The sequence below is a fragment of the Syzygium oleosum genome, unplaced genomic scaffold (assembly GCF_021117445.2).
Source record: "Syzygium oleosum isolate NSW1041296 unplaced genomic scaffold, Sole_v2.1 Sole_v2.40, whole genome shotgun sequence".
Taxonomy (NCBI): Eukaryota; Viridiplantae; Streptophyta; class Magnoliopsida; order Myrtales; family Myrtaceae; genus Syzygium; species Syzygium oleosum.
In genome coordinates, this window is record NW_026607524.1 from 2,688,769 (window position 1) to 2,696,599 (window position 7,831).

The following is a 7,831-nucleotide window of genomic DNA, read 5'->3' on the forward strand; positions in this document are numbered from 1 at the left end:
TTTGAGTGATTTCCTAGTTTGATTTGTTTCATAGTTTGAGTAGCTTTTCTAGAAATGATTTCATATTTTGGATACGAATTATCTGGCAGACAATTTTTATGAGTTGAAATGAAAAACCAGTGAAAATCTTGAGGACATTCTAATCTTGTGGACATTTATTGTAATATGTCGAGAATATGTTTTGAGATGGAGCCCATAAAGGAAACTCGATTCAAGTAGGTTTGAGTGGTTTTCTAGTTTGAGTAGCTTTTCCAAAAGGGGTTTTGTATTCTTGCTACAAATCATTTGGCAGAAAATTTAAAAGGGAAACAGTGAAAATCTTGAGAACATTCTAATCTTATGGGATATTTGATGTAACATGTTAAGAATATATCTTGAGTTTGAGCCTATAAAGAAAATTTGATCCAAGTAAGTTTTTTAGTTTGAGCAGTTTCCTAGTTTGAGTAACTTTTCTAAAAGGGGTTTCTTATCTTGGATACAAATTATTTGGCAAACAATTTTCTGAGTTGAAAAAGTAAACTGTGAAAATCTAGAGAATGAATATTTGATATAACCTTTTAAGAGTATATCTCGAATTCGAACCCGTAAAAGGAATATGTGTCGAGAACATTCCAATCTTGTGCTTTCCTAGTTTGATTGGTTTCTTATCTTGGATAAAATTATTTGGCAGATGATTTTCCTGAAATGGAAACTGTGAAAATCTAGATAACATTCCAAACTTGTGAATATTTGATATAACCTGTTGAGAATATATCTCGAGTTTGAGCCCATAAAAGAATCCCGATACTAGTTTAAGTAGGTTTTCTAACATAAGTGATTTCCTAATTTGAGTAACTTTTCTAAAAGTGGTTTCCTATTTTGATTACAAATTATTTAGCATATGGTTTTTATGAGATGAAATGGAAACGGTGAAAATCTTGAGAACATTGCAATCTTGGGGATATTTGATGTAATATGTTGAAAATATATTTTGAGTTTAATTCCATAAAAGAAACCCAATCAAAGTAGGTTTCCTAATTTGTGTGGTTTCCAATTTTAAGTAGTTTCCTCATTTGAGTAACTTTTCTAAAAGAAATCAACGCTCGGACGGAGCCGCGGAACCGCGTATATCTACGATGTTGTTATCGTTTCCGTTGACTTCTCTTATAATGTTGTGTTCAGACTGAAAATTTTTTTTAATAATGTAATTGTAGGAGTCTAAAGTTCAAGATGAGGCTATCCGGTGTAGGTGGGTGGTTTTGACTTATTGATTAAGGAATCCCATCGCAGGAATGTGGTCTAGGTATGCTATAATTGAAGATCTATCGATAGGGTTTTGAATAAAGAAAAAAATGTGCTTTATGAGTCGTCCATGATTTCGTACTGACCTAATTTTCGTTTTCGCAAAAATGATTTTCTCTTTTCAGATGCTCTAAAAATAAGTGAATATGTTAAATTTTCCATCACTACACTTTCATTTTTTTTTATTTTTTTTTCGTGCTATAATCTTAGATTGTTTGTAAGACGCATGGCTTTATATCCCTACTTAATTTTTCAAGGGACAAACCCTGATTTAATTAGATAGCAGAATCAGTCTGTATATGCTCCATCAATGCATTTGCTAACATTTTGTCTACTTATACTAACATGTTTCTAGTGTACGTAATGACATTTCATGATCTTGAGGCACGAACAATTGTCTCGTTGGCATTTTACTTGACAGACAAATAAATCAGCTCACAGTTAGTACCTCCCTCGCATGTGAACAATTTTATGCCCTTTTTCTTCTTAGGATTGTTAGATGCCGACACTATCAAATTTAATTAGTTATTTAATTCAGTTGAACCCCTTCATGTTAGAACCGGCAACACTTATATACATATAAAAATCAATGGGTTGAAAATTATCTGGTGGTGCTCAGACGGTGGACATCAATAAAACATAAATAAATGAATTTATATTACTTAATCGTGAAGTAAGGTACGTTTTCTTCTATAGGAGGACCATTTCCAAAAAAAAAAGGAAAATGACACAAATAGTCCATGAATTTTGGTCGAATGTGCAATGTAATCCTTGAACTTTTAGTTTGTTTAATGTGGTCCCTCAACTTTTGGGGACCATATTACATATTGGATCAAAATTTCGAGATATTATTTGAGGCATCCAAGTACTGATGTTCTTTGCCGATGACTTGAAAACAAGTTGTACATTTTTATTTCCAGTGGTAAATATCAAAGCTCGTTTGAGATGGTGCATTTCTGGCCTTGGTTCTCTCGTACTTTGAATGTATGTCTTCCCCATATATACATTGAAAAACAATTTTATCAAACTGCAACTTAGTTCCTGGAAGCTGCATCGTTACTTGACGGCCAAACACCAGTTTCACGCTGCTTTGTTCAAGGCTTTCCCTAAAGACCTCAAAAGTTTTGTCAAAGACTTTAAAACTAGTCTCCAGCAATTGGTAGATGATTCTTTTCAAGGAAGTCCTTTGGAGAAAACTTGTACCAAATGTTTTTGTAACTATCCTAAATGCTACTTTGCATCCTACAATGTCATAGATTGTTTTTTTTTTTTTTTTTTTGGTTAAGAAATTGTTTGGTTCTATATGTTCAGAAGTGTTAATGTTGCTTTGTTGTGATCGCTATCTGGTACTGTGACCTCTACAGCTGGGTGGACAAAGGTTTATACTTCCGATTTCCAGGTACTGCTCTCGATCTGTTCACTCTTGAAGGACCCAAATCCAGATGACCCTCTGGTACCGGAAATGGCGCACATCTACAAGAATGACAGAACCATGCACGAGGCCACTGGAAGAAGCTGGACGCAGAAGTAAGCAATTGCCTAGAATGCCTTGTGTGATATACGGAGGGTTTTGTGTCTCTGTGACTTTGCTCTTGCAGTTTATATGTGGTAGTGAAAGACCGTAATTCATCTCGTCCTTAGATCAGAACAAACGAAGTACGAAAAATTACCCTCCTGAAAACGCATGCTTTGCCGCTTTCCAATTGTTTGTATGTCAAATAAGTATTTCAAAGTGTGGATACTTGTTTCAAGTTGCCCCTTGTGAGTAAGCTTTACTGTGATTAACATATTTTTAGCTTACATGCCACTCTCTACTACATGCTTGGAAACTACAATTGGAGTGTGGTCATGTTTTGCCTGGATGTGAACTGAGTTGGCTTCCCCATCACTGCTAAACAATTGGCTCAGGCTTTATAAATCATCGAGGAAATTGTTGGTTTATAACCACTAGGTATATTGCATGAATGGTGCGACTTTGTCACGATACTTGCTGCGTGACAATGATGACTCCTCTACGTTCTACTTCAACATGATGACATGAAAAAGAAGTATCTGTAATACTTAATCAAACCAAATCTTAACTTGTGCTTCAGGCTGCCTTTACTTTGGATATCAACATGATTGAACATGGATCACATGTTCCATCCGTAGCATTCCAGTAAGATTTCTTGTCTATTAATTTGGTTAATCATTTTTTCTTTCTTGGGCTGTGTGCATGCGTGAGGGGATTTAGGCTCTGTAATATACTGACTGCCACAAAATGGGCCACTGATGGTCGATATAAAACAGCTTTTCCCAGGTTTGGAGGCAAAGTATGATCAACACTACCCTGAGAGAGTGGTTCATGCGAGTACGTGCGGAAGCACCAAGTTTAGTTCCAGTGACTGGTGAAATGAGCCACTTGGTTCCCACTCCAAACGCTGAAGCATCCTGAAAGTGTCAAGAGTGAGCTCTGAAAACTTTACCTGATTAAACAAGCAGGAAAGATGACTATGAGGGTACCAAGATCATCCCTGAAACAGGAAGTAACGGGGCCGAACAACTGAGCATTGCGTCTTGTAATTTCAGATTTCTATTTGGGATAGATGCAGCAACACAGAGCAGAGAATGTGTGTGGCGATCCAAAGGAAAACTACATATCCAAGGCCTCAGTAATACTGACTCGGTATGATATCAGACCAGGACCTTGAGTTTGATTCGTTAGACTTTCATATCAGTAGAGAACAATTTTTGTTCTTTTTTCTTACATCATTTGGTAGAAAATTTCTTCAATGTCGTCTCTAGACTATTAATTTATTCAATATGGTTCTTGAACTATTGGTAAATATTCTATGTAGTCCTTTTCTTTGCATTATTTTCACATAATTTAAGGACTAAATTGTACATTTCGAATAGTTCATGGACCACATCGAACAAATTGAAAGTCCATAGATGGCATTGCACGTTGTACCAAAGTTTAGGGACCATTTGTGTCATTTTCCGTATTGTGGGAGATGATTGAAGTGTATTAAGCTTCTTTCGATTCTGTAATGTATGAACGTTAATATCAAATAATTCAAGGAATTGCTGCAAAATACTTTTTTAATATGTTGTGCTAATATAAAATTATGTGCTATTGTGTCTTTTTAGAGACATTATGGCTGCTACCAAGAGCATTATTGACGACCTCAATCAGGATGACAAACTGAATGAGCAGAATTACGACGTTTGGCATCGTAAAATTTCCTGAAATTCAAGAGCCTGAAATGGGAAACACGGAACAACATAAGCATGACTTAGAGGCTTATCAAAGCGTGGAAGAGAAAAGATTGTGTTGCTCACATTCTGATGCAGAGTAGCATAAAAAACGATATTATGCTACGTTTTGAAAAGCATCGCGTGGTGATGACTGTGGGATGTTGTAAAGGTCCAAATATGGAGGGACCTGCACCACTAGATTACGCTAACTTGCCCTGAATCGATGTCTATGAGAACCGCATAACAAGGATTGTGCAGCTTATACAGAGTTTTGTCCGATGCCTCTGTTCTATCTGGTGCCCAAACCCTGACTTTAACAAACCAGAACATCGGTGGAGGATTCAAAGCTCAATAGTTGAAGCAGTTGCCAATATCCTCATCCCTAATGGAAAGGTAACGACTGCTGCTGATAAAAAATAGTTAATGGCACAGACGTTGATGATCTTTCAAATAGGAGCTTTGACATTAAATAAAAGATGCATTGGCATTTGCAATGGATGGCCCAAGGAAAGTGCTGTTGCATCGTATCTGAAACTGAAAGCGTCTCCATTTGAAGATGTGCAATGTGCACTGCTCTAAATATAATTTGGGATATTGACACGAGATTGATCGCTAGTTGCTTGCTTTGGTAACAGGAGGTTCTGCTTCACTGTCAAGCTCTTGAAGTGTTCACCCATGTTGGGACAATAATGTTTTCATTAGAAGTCAGAAGTATATAATTCTATCCCATCTTCTAGGAAATCGGCCTAAGAACTTCTTGTTTATTCTTTCCTGTAGTATAAATTGCTAAAAGAATCCCGATCTCTTGCATCCAAATATGTTTCAGACTTTCATCTAACAATTGTTGCTTATCTCTCGGTCCTTTTACAATCTGACATTGAAGCAGTTGCTGTAAGGATGAAACAGCAATTTCTGAGATATGGGTAGGGGAGCTTTCAATTTGCCTCAAGATACCAATATGTATAGAGGATGGCTCGAGGAGAACACGTTCGGAATTAGATCAGATTGGGAACAGCTTGTTCTACATCGCAGGGCCCCCTATGTATAGGCGATGCTCCTGAAATCAAACAATAAGCAGTAAAGATGTGGGATTGACTCCTATACAGCTACTGACAATTTCCCCAAGTGAAAGTGGTTTCATTTCAGATGCCAGTCTACTAAGGCTTGAATTTGGAGCAACAAGAAAGCACCCTTCCATTACTGCAGTTTTTACACCCCAACCAAGCCATGAAGCATGTAAATTTTTGTTATGAAAATGCAGTGAAAATGGCACATATGCTCAACCTCAGGAGAATTATTCAGATCATTGGATTGGAGCCATTTGCATGACATTATCAGCGATAGTAGGGACCGAATGCATTGTCTTCTGGAAATGTAATTGAGCAGCCAAAGCACGCAAGACAAGAGGATAGTTTCAGAATCTGGGCGACGACGTCAGCGGATGCTATAAGTCAGCTGCGGCTAGTGGCTGTTTGGAAGGGTAGAAAACGGTTAAAGGCTGTCCATGATCCCGCATTACTTGATATTCCTTCATTGATTTTTCATCCTCGTTACAAGCTGAGGCAGTTAATCTGTACTCTACCATTTGCCCCTTATGGATAGAACCTCTTACTGTAAGACTTGAATGTTAGATTATGCAACCACTGAAGCAATCGAAATGAACGACTTCCTCTTTTATCCTGCAGATGGTGTCCTAGGGAGTTCGACTTTTCTTTCATCTCACAGTGATGTCACGAGAATGACTTACCAAAAAAAGAAAAAGACATGACAACGGTTACCGTTTACGGATTGCTTCCCCTCTTTTATCCTGAACAATCCTGCCTAATCTGGCAAATCGGTTGACGATAGTCTCGGTCAAGTTTTGCAGAGTCTACTGCTACTGCATGAGAAATGCTTTACAGCAGACGAGTGCAAAGAGTAGAACCCCAGTTAAAGTTCTGGGGATTGGATGGAGGGCCTTGTTGCGTTCCTTTTGATGTCAAAGTCACATTGCCAAGAGAAGGCAGAGAGAGAGAGCGAGAGAGAGAGAGAGAGAGAGAGAGAGAGAGAGAGAGAGAGAGAGAGGCAGAGAGAAGGATGTAACGTGGAACTAGTCTCTTCAACATTCAGTTTAACATCATTCTTCCACATAGTGCGAACAAGAATATGTCGTTTTTTTCGAAGAGGAAGGAAAATTGGAAAGAGAAATGTTGTAATTTGAAATAAAAAAAGAGAGGAAAATAGCGTACTTTCGAAAAAAAAAATAAAGAAAAGTTGGAGGAGAATATAAAACATAGGGAAATCTCCGCCTAAATTCTAAATTATACCCGTTGTAACGTCAATATCCCAAATTTTCTTTTATATCACTAAAATCCCCTAATTTGTGCAAGTTTACAAAAGTACCCTCAACTATCACAAATACCATAAACTTTACGCACCGCGATATCAATACTCCAAACTTATTTTTGTCGTACCGGCATAGGTTTAAGGGTTTTTGTGACACAAACAGGTTTTTGGTATTAGTGCCAGAGAGGGTGGGATTAAGAATTTTTTGTGATAAAAAAAAGTTTTAATTATGAATGTTACGATGAGCACAATTTAGGATTTCTGGTGGTATCATCCTACAACAAAATTCAACTAAAACCTTGAGGGGAACATATAATTTTACCTAAACAAGATATTGTCCCACTTGAAAAATGTGAACAAATTGATAAAAAAGAAGGAGAAGAAGAAGAAGGCGAATGTAGAACAAGCTTACAGTATACCATAGCGATTACCGACCCCGTCTCTTTTCTTTATTCCGTGTTTTTTTTTTAATGTAACTACCCTGTCATTATTATGTACATTTAGAAATCTTTCTTTTGTTAAAAAAAATCAAGAAATTTTTAATTTCCAGCCTTTTTTAAAAAAAAAAAGGGTTCCATCCCATTACACGAAAAATATAATTTAATGAAAAGAAGAAGCTCATCCATAGCATAGGAATCTAACGGGGAATTATCTCCAACTCATTATTTATATAATTACAGAATTTGTGACATTATTAAATTTCCGTAGGAAAATCAATCTTGAATCTTGAAAATATTTCCTATTTTGTTAGTCCCTCACATGCGCTAATCTTAACCTGACTCAAATTAGGAAAGAATTCCACACTCCTCGGTGGCACTCTCGAAACTTGACTGCGAAGATTGATGACGTCGCTCCCCATTTCAATTCCAACGGTAAACTATATAAACCCTCTCTTGCCTCCGGTGTCTATGTCCTCGCCTCTTTCTCTTCTCTCCGACGTTGTTGTCTTCTCTCTCTAGCTCTCTCTCTAAATTCCTCTGCACCGTGT